Here is a 17039-nt window from a genome sequence, read left to right on the forward strand (position 1 = left end):
CGGATGCTAGTGACTTCATGGAAAATCGAACTTTTTTTCTTAAGACACACTTGTTAGAAAGCAAGCAAAGTAGTCCGTTTATGCGATGATCCTATACGATGAAAAGGGAGGAACTTTGAGGGAAGAATTCCAACTTTCATTAGGATCCTGACTTAGAAGTTAACATTCATGTTTATCGATCCTATAACATACTTAGAATCTAACAGTTTTGATCCTGTATGTGCCTATAAGTTAAAATGCATGTTTATCAACTATGTTGCATAGTTACTCTTTGTGAGTAATGGATACATGAGCGTTACATTTTCCTCAATTTCGAGTGATGTAATGGATTGTATTTCTACTACTAGTACATAATCGTGCTAAATTAGAGGATAAAAATTTATATATCTGCGTTCTAGGTACTTTATGGATGTCATCATCCCGTTGAGCATGTATCACTGTATGCATGATTGATTGTACATTGAATCCAAGTGGTCTAATCTGTGATCATCTCTATAGAGAATAAGTAATAGAAGAAATTTTGGAGTAGAGTGAAAGCATCAATTTGACTAGATGATGACTTATGATGGAATGTCACCAGTAGACAGAGTGCATTAGAATTGTGAGATGATCTGAGGATATGGGTCTAGTACTCTTGACCGATTTAAACTCGAGTAATCAAAACAGAGGAACTTCAAAATGTGAATCCATGTCAAGACCGTCAAATCATCATAGAGATGACGAGCAAGTTAACACATGTACGATACCTTTCCGCTCTAGTACAATACCTAAGCTAGGCATGAGACTTCTTAAGGATGATATGTGACTTGATAGTTTAAATGGATTACCCTGCATGGTGGATTCGTCCGTAGATGGGTGTTGATCATGTGGATAGTCAGTGGAGCTAGTGCATATAAGGGGTAGCCCCGACCTTGGGCAACTACATGCCCAATGGGATTGAGGCAGAAAAAAGAGATGATGAGTAAGCCATACCCCATATATGTTGTGTATGTTAGGTACGTTCTAAAGACTAGTCATGTATGGAGATCGAACTCACAACCACGTGGTTAAAAACCACATACCCTACAATTGAGCTAAGATGGCTTGTCACAACCATGATTCCAAACTTGTTAGTGTAGATCTCAAGCCTTCAAAAATGAGTATTTGCTTATTGGTGTTCTAAAGTCTAGTCATTTAGTTCTTTTGCAGCTATTTATAATTTATAGCGCAATCTATGGGGATCAAACCCACAACCACATGGTTAAAAGCCATGCTCTCTACCATTGAATTAAGATGACTTGTAACAACAATGGTAGCACATGTTGTCCCCACTGGTTAGAGAGAGTTATTTGAGGTTGAAAACAAGTGATGATGAGAGTAAATCGTGGTGTCTCGAGATAAGGAGTCATTAAGTTCTTTTCAGCTATGGTAGCACATGTTGTGCCCACTTGTTAGAGAGAGTTTGTTGAGGCAAAAAAAAATAATGATGAGTAAACTGTTTGTCTTGCTAGGTTAAGGATGTGATGAAAGCTTACAAATGAGTTGAGGTTACTAGGTATATTTCTATACTCTATATCATACCCATACTTTTTATTAGATTGGTATATGTTGATGTCTTCAAGACCCACGACCATGTGGTTAAAAATCACACGCTCTATCACTAAGCTAAGATGGCTTTTCACCACCATGTATGTAAGTCATAGCTTCAATAACTAGTAGCATCACTTAGTGCCCTTGAAATTGATGCATGTTTTTTGTGACACTAAGATAGCTTGATTGTGCTTTAATATCTTCTTATATTTTGTCCTCCCATATGGTGATGATCTCCATGGAGACCCTACGGTCTCTAATTCATGTTGCTACAAGAAAGGTGGGGAACTGATACGACAAAAACAATATTAGCAAGTCAAGAGAGTCTAGGTACCTGAGGGACTTCTGTAAGTATCACCCGCTTGGGTTGGATTGAAAGACGACTAAACCCAATGTTCTGGAGGCATCGATTGAGTCGAACGATACAATTTTAGAGAACAGGATTGGATCAAAAGATCTAGAGAAAGACTACCGACAAGATCTTAACGATAGGTGATGAGTCAATCACTCAGTTGTATCTGAAGGAAGCTTTCGTCTACAAATACAACCAATTATCAGCTAATATTAGAACCTGTTACAGCTCAATTTTCAAGGTTTTAAATCTCGAACCATGACTAAAAGAACAAGGCAATAATAGACAAAAATAAATAAATAAATAAATAAAATTTCACAATCATACAACCTCATTCTTGAAATAAAAATCCAAAATAAAAAATACAAAACAGACTTTGTTCACGTTAGTTTACAAACCAAAAATGGGAATGACATACAGAATAGTACAACAACCCATGAAAATATAGACTAAACTGATGCCCTGGGTTGACATCCCTATGTGAAAGTACGGCTCCTCAACACTCTCCCATCTCGACCGATAACCTTGACTACTTGAAAAAAAATATGGGTGAGTAAAAAAATACCCAGTAAGCAACAATATCACAGTGTTAATCATCTACACGTAATAGAAATACTCACATTTAGATATCTACCTATGTATTCTCAAATCATTTTCGAGACCGATTTAAAGAATCGCAACTTTAGCCTTGACTTGTTTCTACATGCAATAGAAATACTTTGCTTTAAGATAACTACCCATGTAATCCTAAATCTCTCTTTAGGACCAACTTATAGAATTGAGGTGTCAGCTATGACTCATTTCTACCTGCAATAAAAGAACTAATTATCTCGGTGGTGTCAAGCCCTTACTTAGGACTAATTTACGAAATCGAGACATTAACCTTGATCCGTCCCTCACACAATAGTAACTCAAATTTCTTTGGAGGTTTTGGTTACATCGTTCTTATTACCAATAACCCTATAAGACTTTCCAAAACAACCTTGCTGAGGAGGCTTACTAGGTTCTTAGGGCGTCTAGACACTTAAAATATTGTCTATCATTTCTAGGACGTTCGAGACTAACACCATAGGGCTATTCCAACCTCTTGGTGCTCTTATATCTATACTTGTGATTGATGCTCACAATCCTTTGGGGCTTGATACTCTATAAGTATATTGTTCTACGTCAACTTGAAAATCGCTTTAACTCTAGCGCCCTCAACTTAACTAGAAAGATATTCTTATCAATCACATAAAGAACGGAGAATATTTTCAAAACATTCATTCAACTTTTATATAGAGATATTAATATCAATCACCAAAGGACGAAATATTCCTGCAAACTCAACCGGAAAATAACATCTATCAATTGCCCAAGGTAAATATCACAATATCATATCCTCCTTTCAATCACAACAAAAATCATTAAAGTAGGCATGTACCTAAATTCTCATCCTAGGGACATTTCAGTCCTTTTTCATAACATATATAGCGTTCTTATCCAAATAGCCCTTGTACTATTTTTACCCAAGGTTTTGCTACTTCAGATTTTTTAACTGAAATGCATCAATCCCCACTACTAGTTCCCACTCTCCAATCTCATTGGTTAATGATGCACGTAAGCATGATGATATTGGGTTATGCATCTCTTTTATGTGGATCATTATTTCAGTAGCTCTTATAGTGATTACCTTTCAAAACTCTATAAGAATTTTTGGTAAAAACAATCATTTATTAAATGCGTTATTTTCCTTAAGAGAACAATGTTTTACGAAACACTTATTTTTTTCTTATAATAATTATTATAAGTCTCAACTGATTCAACAATCAGATCATTGGAGTTATCGTATTATTAGTCTAGGCTTTATCTTTTTAAGCATAGGTATTCTTTCAGGGGCCGTAGCGGCTAATGAGACATGGGGATCGTAATGGAATTGGGATCCAAAAGAAACTTGGGCACTTATTACTTGGACCATATTCGCAATTTATTTACATACGCGAACAAATAAAAATTTTAAAGGTAACACGTTCTAGTGTTCCCTAAAATATTACTTGCCTAAAGTCTCGTAGCTATTTACCAAGATCATACATGCCTTCACTTATTGGAGGCTCCAAATTTCTTGAAAATTCACTTACTGATTCTGATTCAATTGACATTAAGGTCAAATTGCAAATAAGACGAAAAATAGTGGATCGGGAGACAAAATGATTGTAAAACAATTCTCAATGTACATTTGAAGTTTACTTGCGCAACAATGCATGGAGACTCATGTGCGGGCATATGGGCAGCTCGCAGACAACACTCGACTTTGAACCCCAATTAGCACGACAATTACCTATGAATTTTCTAGTGGCAACATGTAGTGCTCGCTGATAGGCACTCTGAGTCAGGTCGAATCATTGTTATTGGATCTGGTGGGTGGGTACTGAACTGAGTCGCACGCGGGTTGAAGGGTCGCAGTTTAGGGTCAAATTAGGTTAGGTCTAAGCGATGCGTCTACCGTGGAAGTCTAATGCGTCGTTCCAGTCGAACCATGACACATTTCCACACGCTTGGCAGATGCATTACTCCTATAGTTCGACATCTTTCCACCGCTAGCCTCGCCGCGTTTCACTGCTCGATGTCTGACACGTCAATCGAATATTCTATCTGCACAATTAATTTTTAGAATTCGAATAATTTTCTGATTTTTTCCAAGTTTCTTTACATTTTCATTACTATTCATAACAAACTTGAATCACCTTGGTTCCTTCACCAAAGTATTAGAGTAAATAATCCAAAGTTACAAAGATGTTTTTCTTGTAGTTTCGGTCAATTTTAAATGAGAACGTAGTTTCTGTCATTTTTAAATGAGTATATCTCTTCCTATCAAAATAATCAAAGTATTAGAGTAAATAATCCAACGTTAAAAAGATGTTTTTCTTGTAGTTTATTTTGATTGGAAGAGATATACTCATTTAAAAATGACCGAAACTACCTTCTCATTTAAAATTGACTGAAACTAAATTTTTACTGTTCCTCAACAAACACCCAAACTCCTTCTAGTTCGATTCGACTCTAATTTTTATCATGAAAAATATGTAAAATACTTCCTAGATCAACCTACTAAATTTTGTAATATGAATCCCCTTGAATCTGCCATCTCTCAAGAAAAATTGAGAATTAAAAACTCAAAAACTTACCTCGAGTTCTTCCTTATTTCTTGATGCTTTGGGACGATTCAAGTGTCTAGACTTAATCTCCACAAGGCTCTAAGTAATATTCCTGGCCAAGGTTTTGTTGGAATCAAAATGGATGGCAATTACTCAAAATGGAGGGTTGAGTAACATCGTCTTGGAAAAACCAAGTGAGTGACTCCACTATTGACTTGGTTGGACAAATTGTATTATATATGATGGCGCGTCCTGTGACCCCTGCCGGTGTCATATGTATGAATGATATGCTACACTATACTATACTATATTGTTTGATATTATGCTATGTTAGGTTATAATATGCTATACCATGTATAAAAGCTATATATGATGGGATCATGTCAAGATGGGTTAAAAATCCAAAAGATTGTAGTTTAAGGGTGAGAATTTCACGACGTGGCCGTGGACACCTAGGCTTAAGTCCAAGTAGCCACGTTTAGTTTTTTTTTTTTTTTTTTTTTACTATAAACCATTGAAACATATTAACCTAATTCAAAATCACAATAGTTTAAGGGTGAGAATTTCATGGTGTGGCCGTGGATACCTACTTGGGCTCAGATCCCAATAGCCACATTTGATTTTTTTATTTTTATAAACCATTGAAACATATTAACATAATTCAAACTACTCGATTGACTTTTATGAACAAATTGGTGAAGTAAATTAAAAGTTTATTGATTTATCCTTAATCATGAAAGCGATGAATGATGGCTAAATATCCAAGTGCTGTAGTTTAGTGGTGAGAATTTCAGGTTGTGGGCATGGAGACTTGGGCTTGAATCCTTAATTTTCTTAGCTACAAAACCTGCAAATTAGAAGTTTGTTGGTTTATGTTTAATCATGAAAGTAATGAATGATGACTAAATATCTAAGTGGCTGTAGTTTAGTGGTGAGAATTACACGTTGTGGCCGTGGAGAATGGGGCTCGAATCTTAGTAGCCACATTTGCAAGCTTGGTGAAGCAAATTAGAAGTTTGTTGGTTCATACTTAATCATTTCAGTGCTGAATGATGGCTAAATATCCAAGTAGTGATTGAAGTTTTGTGGAAGTTTAGTGGTGAGAATTCCAAGTTGTAGCCGTGGAGACTTGGGCTCGAATCCCAGTAGCCACATTTGCAAACTTGATGAAGCAAATCAAACTTGCAATTAGAAGTTAGTTGGTTTATAACTTAATCATGAAAGTGATGAATGAGGTACGAGATGATACGATTCATGCTAAAATGTAGAAAACGTAAAGGGCTGTGATATCACATCTTTTCCCTTACCTACCATCTTCATTTTGGAAGTGTGAAGGATTTCTTGGTTTATTTTAACCATAAACCATCATATTCTTAAAAATAATAACACATATGTAAGAAACACTTATAAGTTCTTAAAAATAACTAAAATTAGCGATATGTACCACATTGATCTCCATAGCTATAGCACACGTCTTACCACTTGTTAGATAGACTTATTTGAGGCAAAAAAACGTAATGTCGTAAGCCTTTCACTTCAAATGATAGTATATTGTTCTAAGGTAGTATATTGTTCTAAAGACTAGTCATTGAGTTTAATTTAAAGTGCCAATTAAGGGGATTGAACACACGGTTAAAAACCACTCACTCTACCACTGAGCTAAGATGCCTTGTAACAACCATGATAGCACATGTTGTCCTCACTTGTTAGAAAGAGTTACGAAATCAATGAATCCCCTACAATAGTTCGTCTTGGAGGCAGAAAAAAAGTGACACAACGAGAGCAAGTTGCTAGAAAAATGATGCAAGAGCCTACACAATGAGTATTTGTAGTTGTTAGTTTAATTTTTAGCACCATGTGTGGGGATCAAATCCACAACCACGTGGTTAAAAGCAACACGTTCTACCACTAAGCTAAGATGGCTTGTCACAACCATGGTAGCACATGTTTTCCTCACCGGTTAGATAGAGTTATTTGAGGCAAAAAAAAAGTGATGATGAGAGTAAACCGTGGTGCCTTAGCTCTACCAATGAGCTAAGATGGCTTGTCACAACCTTGCTAGCATGTGTTGTCCCCACATGTTAGATAGAGTTATTTAAATGAGTATTGCTTATTGGGTATATTTTTATACCCATATTTTGTATTAGGTTAGTGGTATATATTGATAGTCCTAAAGACTATTCTCGAGACAAAGAGTCGTTAGGTTCTTTGCAGATATTTTTAATTTTGTGGGGAACGAATCCACGATCATGTGGTTGAAAGCCATGCGCTCTATCACTGAGCTAAGAGTGCTTCTCAAAACAATTGTAGCACATGTTGTCCCCACTTGTTAGAGAGAGTTTTTTTAGACACAAAAAAGTGATGATGAGTAAACCCTGGTGTCTTGCTAGGTCAAGGATGTGATGAAAGCCTACAAATGAGTTGTGCTTACTAGATATATTTATATACTCTATATCATGCCCATAGTTCAAAGATTGGAATTGAAAAGTTTGCTGGATTCGATTTCGGTTTTTGGAATATGCAAATTGAAGATAATTTGTACTAGAAATATCTTCACGAACCCTTATTGGGGGTGAAGCCGAATACCATGACCACGGAACAGTGGAAGCTCAAGAATCATGAGGCTCCCAGATTGATTTGGTTGACATTGGCCATTCACGTAGCATTCAACATAATCAAGGAGAAGAAAATGTCAAATCTATTGAAGGCGCAGTCAAATATGTATGAAAAAACGTCGACTATGAACAAGGTGTATTTGATGCGAAAATTGTTCAATGTTCAAATGTATGAAAGGTGGAATTCTTGTGGATCATATAAATGAATTCAATATGATTGTAAGCCAATTGAGTTTCGTGGAAATTAAATTCGAAAGTGAAATTAAAGCATTGATTTTGATGTCATATTTACACGAGTCGTGGGATACAGTAGTTGCCGCAATTAGTAGTTCCCGAGAATCTGAGAAACTGATGTTCGATGAAATTTGAGATGTATTTCTCAGCGAAAGTATTCGAAAACGAGAAATTGAGAATTCATCTGGTGGTGCTCTCAGTGTTGACCAAACGAAAAGAAGTAAATGAAGTGCCAAAAAAGTCGATCAAAATCAAAGAATTGTGAAATTTTTTAAAACAGACCAAATGTAATGTGTTGGAGTTGTGGAGAAAAATGTCACTTTCAGACAATTGTACAAGATCAAAGAGGAAACATGATCACAAACCAGAAGATGATGATGATTTTATAAATTCAGCTCAAGACATTAGGGATGCTCTAGTCCTTAGCGCGGACAGTCTGATTGAATCCTGAATTTTAGATTTAGGTGCATCTTTTTATTCATCTCCAAATAAAGAGCTCTTTTGAAATTTCAAATCTGAAAATTTTGAGAAGATGTATCTTGCGACAACAAAGATTTTGAGATTGAAGGAAAAAGGGATGTCCGCATAAAAACTCCAATAGAAAATCAGTGAACATTAAAGGATGTCAGATATAATTCGTGTCTCACGAAGAACCTGATCTCTATTGGTCAATTGGATAGTACAGGTTATACAACAAAGTTTGGGAAGTATTCATGGAAGATTTTGAAGGGTGCTATGGTGGTAGCATGTGGCATAAAATCTGGAAACTTATACACCACTGCAGGGTATATGAACATGGTTGTTGTTGCTAAGAGTGCTTCAAATTCAAGTCTTGGAACAATAGACTTGGACATGTGAGCGCCAAAGAAATGAAGATGCTAGTGCGAAAGGAGTTCTAGAAGGTGTGAAATTTGTTGATATGGGTTCTTATGAGAACTACATTATGAGCAAACAAAAATGAGTTAGCTTCACAAAGATTACTAGAGAATTGAAGAAAGTATGGTTAGAAATGGTCGATATAGACGCTTGGGAACCATCTCCAATTTCATCCCTTGGCGGATCAAAGTTCTACGTCACCTTGATCAATAATTTCAGCAGTAAGGTGTGCATTTATTTCCTGAAACACAAGTCAGATGTGTTTGCTACATTTTGGAAGTGGAAAGTTGAAGTTGAAAATCAAATCGGCTTGAAGATTAAATGTCTGAGGTCTAACAATAGAGGAGAGTACAACAAGTCATAATTCAAAGCATTTTGTGCAGCTCAAAGAATTAGATTAACGAAAGTAATTCCCAGTAAAGCAAGACAAATTGATGTTGTTGAAAGAATAAATTGAACATTGAATGAGCGAGCAAGGAGTAAGAGAATTCATTCTTGATTGCCAAAGACATTTTGGGTTGATGCCGTAAATATAGCAGTCTACTTGATCAATAGAGGGTCGTCAGTAACCTTGGAGTTCAAGTTGCCAGAAGAAGTATAGATAGGAAAAGAACTTAAGTACTATCACTGGAGAACTTTTAGTTGTATTGTGTGTGTTTGTATTGATCCAGAGAAGAATGACAAACTTGACGCTGAGGCTGTGAAGTGCTACTTCATAGGCTATGGGTCTTACATGTTCGAGTACAGGTTTTGGGATGCCAAGAATAGAAAAGTTCTGAGACATTGTGACGTGACCTTTCATGAAATGTCATGTATAAGAACAAAAAAAAGAAAGGTTCTAAGACAACGAAACAAGTGAGAGTTGAGGTTGAGTTGTTGAAAGATTCACCTAGTGATGAGCCGATACTCAAGAAACTCCTTAGACTGTTGTTGAGGAACTAGAGGTGGAGTAAGTGACACCGGAGCAGGTGTTGAAAAGATCATCTAGAACTATCATTTACGAAGATATGTATTCACCTTCATTACATTATCTGTTGCTGGCTGATGAAGAGGAATTAGAGTCCCTTGGTGATGCCCTACAGTTGGAGGATACAACAAAGTGAGAGCAAGTCATGGATGATGGGATGTCTAAGCTTCAGAAATGTGTTGCTCTTACATCTAATGAGGCTGAGAAGGTGGCAATAGCTGAAGCTGTAAAGGAGATGATATGGATGACAGACTATTTAGAAGAATTGGGCAAGAAGCAGCACGAGAATTTTTTTTATATAGATAGTTAAAGTGTCATACAGTTGGTGAGGAACCCGGTCTATCATTCAAAGACAAAATACAGAAGGCAATATCATTTCACTCGCAGGTTAGTGGAAGATGATATGTGTTTGGAGAAGATAAAGAGTGAAAAGAATCTAACAAACAGGTTGGCAAAATGTGTTGACGTTGGAACATTGAGGTTGTGCAAAGCCTCAATTGGTATGGTGCAATGAAAATGTCGTTTGAGAATGAAATTCTTGGTTGACTGAATCAGTCTCCGGAGAATTTATGGATATAGAGCCTGCTGCCTATTTATAAATTATTCAATTGTTATAGTTAGTAAAACTATACGTGGAAAATACAGAGTAAACGACTATTTCTACTAAAAAGCTAGTAAAGAAATATAAAGTAGATATTTATATACGGTAGGTAGTTATATCCGTTAAAACTATATATATACTAAACGGCAACCATATATATATCCATGAGACAGTGCTTAACCTGTATTCTCTATTGGTGTACATACCTAAAGTTATCAATATAAACCTTTAGCCAATATTCCTCGCATTTGTTTCTCTTGATCGTTGTGATCAAGATTATTTTGTCTCTCTTGTTCTTTGTGTTCATCTTGATCGAATGTGTACTATTGTACGATCCTAACAAGCCCATAACCTATAGGTCCCAGGATCAAAACTTCATTCTGATACCACCAGTTGAAAGGATGGAAAGGAAATCTACTAAGTGAAGGAATGAATGAAAATCTCGAGGGATTGGGAGGGTTTTAAGAATTTTATTGAAAGAAACTGATGAGTATGGAGGTGTTATTTGATCACCATCTATGAGTATCGAGTGACTCCAACTTTTTCTTCTAAAAGATTTACTGCAAATCATGAATGCAGGCAAACAATCAAACGCCATTGAACTTTTATATATAATAAGATTGTCCGTAAAAAATTCACCGACCTTTTAATAATTTAAATACTCATTCTATTACATTTCATGTTCGGAAATGCTTAACTTTCCACCAAAGTTGGCTCGGTTTCCACTACAAATTTCTCTAAATTTTCTAAAGAAGTTCTAGAATAAGAGAAAAGGTAAGCACCATCAAAATTTCATTCCCGTTTTCACAATTAGCTATAGTGAGGAGGCTTTCATAACTAATCGGTTAAATTTCTTCCATGAATCAAGAGTCATGGTAAAGATGAGTTGATTGGAACAAAGAACACTCAAAACCATCAACTAATGAAGGATAATTTAAAATGTGAAAAACTAGGTTTTGAGTATCGTAACGGAGCAAAACTTGATTTAGTTATTTTCCTTTGAATTAACACCCCAAAACTCTTAAATCCTCTAAATCAAACCCTCAAGAAATCGAGCAAATAACGCTCATTGTGTATCAACAAATTTTGAGAAGAAAATCTACTAGGGAGTTGGGTTTTGTATTCCTTTTTCTAGCAAGCCTTTTCTTTTTTATTCATAGTCATGTTCCTCCTTCAAGCATCCTGTAAGTAACCGACATGTCACCTCCTTCTAGTCACCTATGTAATATCTTCATCTCCAAATCACACATCAACCTCCTACGAGTCACAGTCATATCATCACATCAACCTTTCAAGTCATAGTCATATTGGATCTTCCAACGCTCTTCCAAGTCACCATCATATCTCTTTCTCATAGTCACCTCCATGTTGCATCCTCCAAGTCGCCACATCAGCCTCTTTTGCGTTAGAACCATGTCTCTTCTTCAATCCTCGTCCAAGTGACCGACATATGACCTCCTCCAAGCCTCTTAGCTCTCCAAGTCACCTCTATGTCACCCCTTCATCATAATCTAGCTCCTTGGAGGATGATATAACGGCCAAAAAAAGCTAGAGAAACAAACAGTCATAGGCTTTCCTAGTATTCTATTCTGGTATGAAATGAACAATATAATGGTGAGATAATTAGGAGCTTGATAGTTTATCTTTAATTGTGAATTGCTAAGATAAAGATCAACATTAGTATTAACTGATAAGATGACAGATGATCCACAAGAGCTTAGATTATAATGAATAATGGTAAAACCTGAGCTAAGTCTTCGCTCATGAATAGTAACCTGAACTTTCAAACACTGTAAAGTGGTTCAGTAGCTAATTCATTAACTCTTCTTGAACGGTACCTTTCTCTTTTGTTTTTACCTTGTGAAAGAAGAAGGGACAAGATTGAATATGCTCGGACAGGTTCAGGAGTTAAGCCCCAAATCTTTCTTTCATTTTCTTTTACCTTACTGCATCCATAATAATCGATATCTTTCTATCCCAACAATCACATTTATTTTTTATGTCCATGAGTTATGAGATGATACGATCAAGTTACTATGTAGAAAATGGTATATGGTTTACTAGCTTATCTTAATCTTAAACCGTTAAGATAGACTCTCATAGTACTCTATTAATATATGATATGGACGGTATAACATGGTGACAGTTAGAAGCGTGCTAGCATATCCTTAATCGCAAACCATCAAGACGTGATCAACATCGGTATTGAATGATGAGTTGATAGATGAGCCCCAAGAGACTAGATTATGATGAATGATGGGCTAAATATCAATTTAGTTGTAGTTTGATGGTGAGAATTTCATGTTGTGGGCATGGAAGCTTGTTGTCAAAAACTTGAGCTCGAATCCCAGCATCCACATTTGTTTTTTATTATTTTAACGAACAATTTAATGTGGAGATAATTAGAGGCTCGATAGCCTATCTTTAATTATGAAAGATCACCGTTAGTATTAAATGATGTGCTAAATATCAAGTAAATGTAGTAGTTTAGTGGTGAAGATTACAAGTTGTGGTCTAAATGAAGTTTTTTTTTATTATTATTATTATTATTATTTTATTATTATTTAATGTTATGATCATGTTACTTAGAAGGAAACAATAAAGGGTGTGCTAGTTTATGCTTAACCATTTATCGAACCCATTTGCTTTTTGGCTACAAACCATTCAACCATATTAACATAACTCAAAACTATGGGCTTCTTATGAGCAAACCCATCGAGAAAATTAGAAGTTTGTTAGTTTATCCTTAATCACGAAAATGATGAATGGTGACTAAATGTCCAAGGTGGTTGTAGTTTAGTGGTGAGAATTTTACATTGTGGTTGTGGAGACTTAGGCTCGAATCCCAACCCCATTTGTTTTTTTCAGCTACAAACCATTGAAATATTTAACATAACTCAAAACCACTACGAGCTTTTATGAACAAACTGGTTAAGCAAATTAGACGTTTTTTTGTTTATCCTTAATCATGAAAATGATGTGACGAGTAAATATCCAAGTATCTGTAGTAGTTTAGTGGTGAGAATTCCACATTGTTGCCATGGAGACTTAGGTTCGAATCCTAGTTTCTTGATGAGTATTCGACAGACATTTGACATTTGTTTTCTAATTTTCAATAACACAAGGATGAAACATAGACATTCGTGTTCCACCTCGAATAGAGTTCACAACCAATCCCAACCTTCTATTTTCATTATTGTTTTAGACACATACCTTTCTAATGATTAGTGGTAGATTATAAAGAATGATGGGTTAAATATTGAAGTGGTCTTAGTTTAGTGATGACCTGGCTTAAATCCCTAGTGGTAGATTATAAAGAATGATGGGTTAAATATTGAAGTGGTCTTAGTTTAGTGATGACCTGGCTTAAATCCCAACCGTCGCACACCTAACATTGTTTTTCATTTTAGCTACAACACAAGTATAACATTCATAATGGTCCGGTAGTATGGACCACATCGACCCTAATGGGCTAAATATCGCGGCTGTAGTTTAGTGGTGAGAATACCACATTGTGGTTGTGAAGACCTGGGCTTAAATTCGATGGGCTAAATCGCGGTGGTGAGAATACAAGTTGTTGTGGCAGTGGAGACATGGGCTTGAATCCATGCACCCACATTTGAGGTTTGTTTTCAAACTTTCAATAACATAAGGATGAAACATAGACACATAAGTTTTAATAAAGCCATCACACATGAAACATTGTTTTTCTTTTAGCTACAACCGATGGTATGACATTCGTAATGGTCCGGTATGGCTCTTGTTCCACTTCGAATAGAGTTCACAACCCAACCCTCTATTTTCTTATTGGATTAGACACATGCGTTTCTAATGATGAGTTGTAAATTATGAAGAATGATGGGCAACCTATCGAAATGGCTATAGTTTAGTGGTGAGAATTCCACATTGTTGTGGCCGTGGAGACCTGGGCTTGAATCCATGCACCCACATTTGAGATTTATTTTCTAATTCTCAATAACATCAGATGAAACATAGAAACATAAATTTTAATAAAGCGATCAGACATGAAATATTGTTATGCTTTTAGCTACAACCGCTGGTATGACATTCGTAATGGTTCCATATGGTCCTTGTTTCACCTTGAATAGAGTTCACAACCCAATGATTATCAGTTGTAGATTATGAAGAATGATGGGCTAACATATCGAAATGGCTATAGTTTAGTGGTGAGAATTTGACGTCGTGGCCGTAGAGACTTGGGCTCGAATCCGAGCAGCCACATTTGACATTCATAAGTATGACATTTGTAATCATACAGTGTGGTCCTTGTTCCACCTCGAATAGGGTTCACAACCATTAGATTGGACACATGCCAATGAGTTGATAAATGAGTCCCAAGAGTCTATATTATGATGAATGTTGGTTAAATATCAAAGTGGTTTGTAGTTTAGTGGTAAGAATTCCACGTGGCTATGTTGTCTGCCAATGAGTTATGAGATGATACAATCATGTTCCTATGCAGAAAATGGTAAATAGTTTGCAAGCTTATCTTAACCTTAACCGTCAAGATGGGATCTCATCGTACCCTATTGATATATGATATGAACAATATAATATGGAGACAGTTAGGTGCTTGCCAACATATCCTTAATCTTGAACCGTTAAGACGAGACCAACATTGGTATTGAATGACAAGTTTGTAAATGAGCTCCAAGAAATTAAACTATGATAAATGATTGGCTAAATATCAAACTAGTAGTGACCAGGGAAGCTTGGGCTTTTTTTTTTTTTAGCTACAAACTATTCAACCATATTAACATAACTAAAAAGAAACACTAAATTCGAATAGAGTTCACAACTCAACTCTTTATTTTTTACTTTTTGGATTGGATCAGATTGAGTTACGAGATGATACAAAACTTATGGAAATAATTAGAAGTTTTCTTGTTTATCCCTCAATCATGAGACGTTAAGACGAGATCAACATTGGTACTAAATATTAAAGTGGTTGTAGTTTAGTAGCGAGAATTCCACGTTGTGGTCGTGGAGACCTGGGTTTGTGAGGTATTTTTACAGCTCCTCTATTGCCACGTTTGCGACCACGCCCACAACCTTTACTTTCCTTTTTGTGGTCGCCATGTCCTTTTGTACTTGAAAATGAAGAATCAGTCCCATCTTTCTTTTTTGCTCATGCTGAGTCACTCCTCATATGTGAGTAAGACATGTTTCTCCTCATCTTTATCTTCATAGCCACAAAGTCTCTCCTCATAGACCCTAAGACGACCAACGACCTCCTCAGCCGACGTGTTCTTAAGGTCGTTAATTTTCTTGATGGGGGTAACAATCTGCATGAATCTCGAGGGAACATCTCGAATGAACTTCTCGAGGATGAAGATCTTTTGCACCTTGTCACATAACGAACGGGTGCTAGTGACAATTTTCGTTAACTTCATGGTAAATTCGAACCCTTTTTCTGAAGACACACTTGTTAGAAAACAAGAAAAATAGTCCGTCTATGTGATAATCCTATACGATTTTCTAGATTGCATACATTGAAATGAAACGTATTGGAAAAGGTAAGACAGAAAATTCGAAAGCAGTATCCATTTGAAAAAATTTTGATCCTGTAATTGAAAGTATGACAAGGGAGGAACTTTGAGGGAAGGAATCCGACTTTCATTAGGATCCCGACTTAAAAGTTAACATACATGTTTATCGACATGTATGTTTATCGGTTTTGTAACATACTTAGAAGTTAAAAATTGCGCCTAAAAATAAAATTGCGCAAGGGCAGAAGTGGCCAACAACCAAATCTTGCGCCTAAAGATAAAATGGCCGAAGTGACCAACAAATCTTAATCTTGCGCCTAAAGACGACCAACAAACAAATCTTACGCCTAGAGATAAAATTGCCGAAGTGGCCAACAAAAATCTTAATCTTGCGCCTAAAGATAAAATTGCACAATGGCCGAAGTGGCAAACAAATCTTGACTACCTAAAGATAAAATGGTCGGCTAACAAACAAATCTTGCGCCTAGAGATAAAATTAAGCAAAGCTGAAGTGGACAACAAATATTGACGGTCAACAAACAAACAAAACTGGATTATTGATAAAGGAGATCGTGGCTTTGTTGTCCACGTAAAGCATTGGTGGATCACCTTCTCTTCTGATGAGTTCTTCCATTAGTCGCACAAGTCAGACCCTCCATATTCCGTCGTCGAAGCAGTGATGTATTCTGCTTCGCAAGAAGACAAAGCAATTAACTTTTGTTTAGTTGATTGCCGGCAGATCGTGCTGCCTGAGAGGAAGTAAATCATCCCAGTGGTGCTCTTACGATCATCAACGTCACCCGCCATGTCACTATCACTGTAGCCGACCAGCTCAAGCTTCTCATTTTCTCTCCCTGCACAATATTTCACACCCTAGCCTCTAGTTCCAGCCACATAGCGCAGGATGCGCTTGACAACCATAAGATGCTCCTCCCTAGATGCTTCATAAACGTACTCACGTATCCAACAGAATAAGCGAGGTAAGAGCATGTGTTTACATGATAGCACATGCTCCCAAAAATACTGTGATAATTGGTGGCGTCGACTGTCGTCATAGTGCCGGCCTTACTTAGTTGGAGTTTAGCCTCCATTTGTGTCCTTGTAGGGCTACTGTCCGCTAGCCCAGCTGTGTCCAGCAGCTTCTTCGCATACGCACTTTGGTGATAGTGATGCCGACAGTA

Source organism: Cucurbita moschata, unplaced genomic scaffold (assembly GCF_002738365.1).
Source record: "Cucurbita moschata cultivar Rifu unplaced genomic scaffold, Cmos_1.0 Cmo_Scf00011, whole genome shotgun sequence".
Classification (NCBI taxonomy): Eukaryota; Viridiplantae; Streptophyta; class Magnoliopsida; order Cucurbitales; family Cucurbitaceae; genus Cucurbita; species Cucurbita moschata.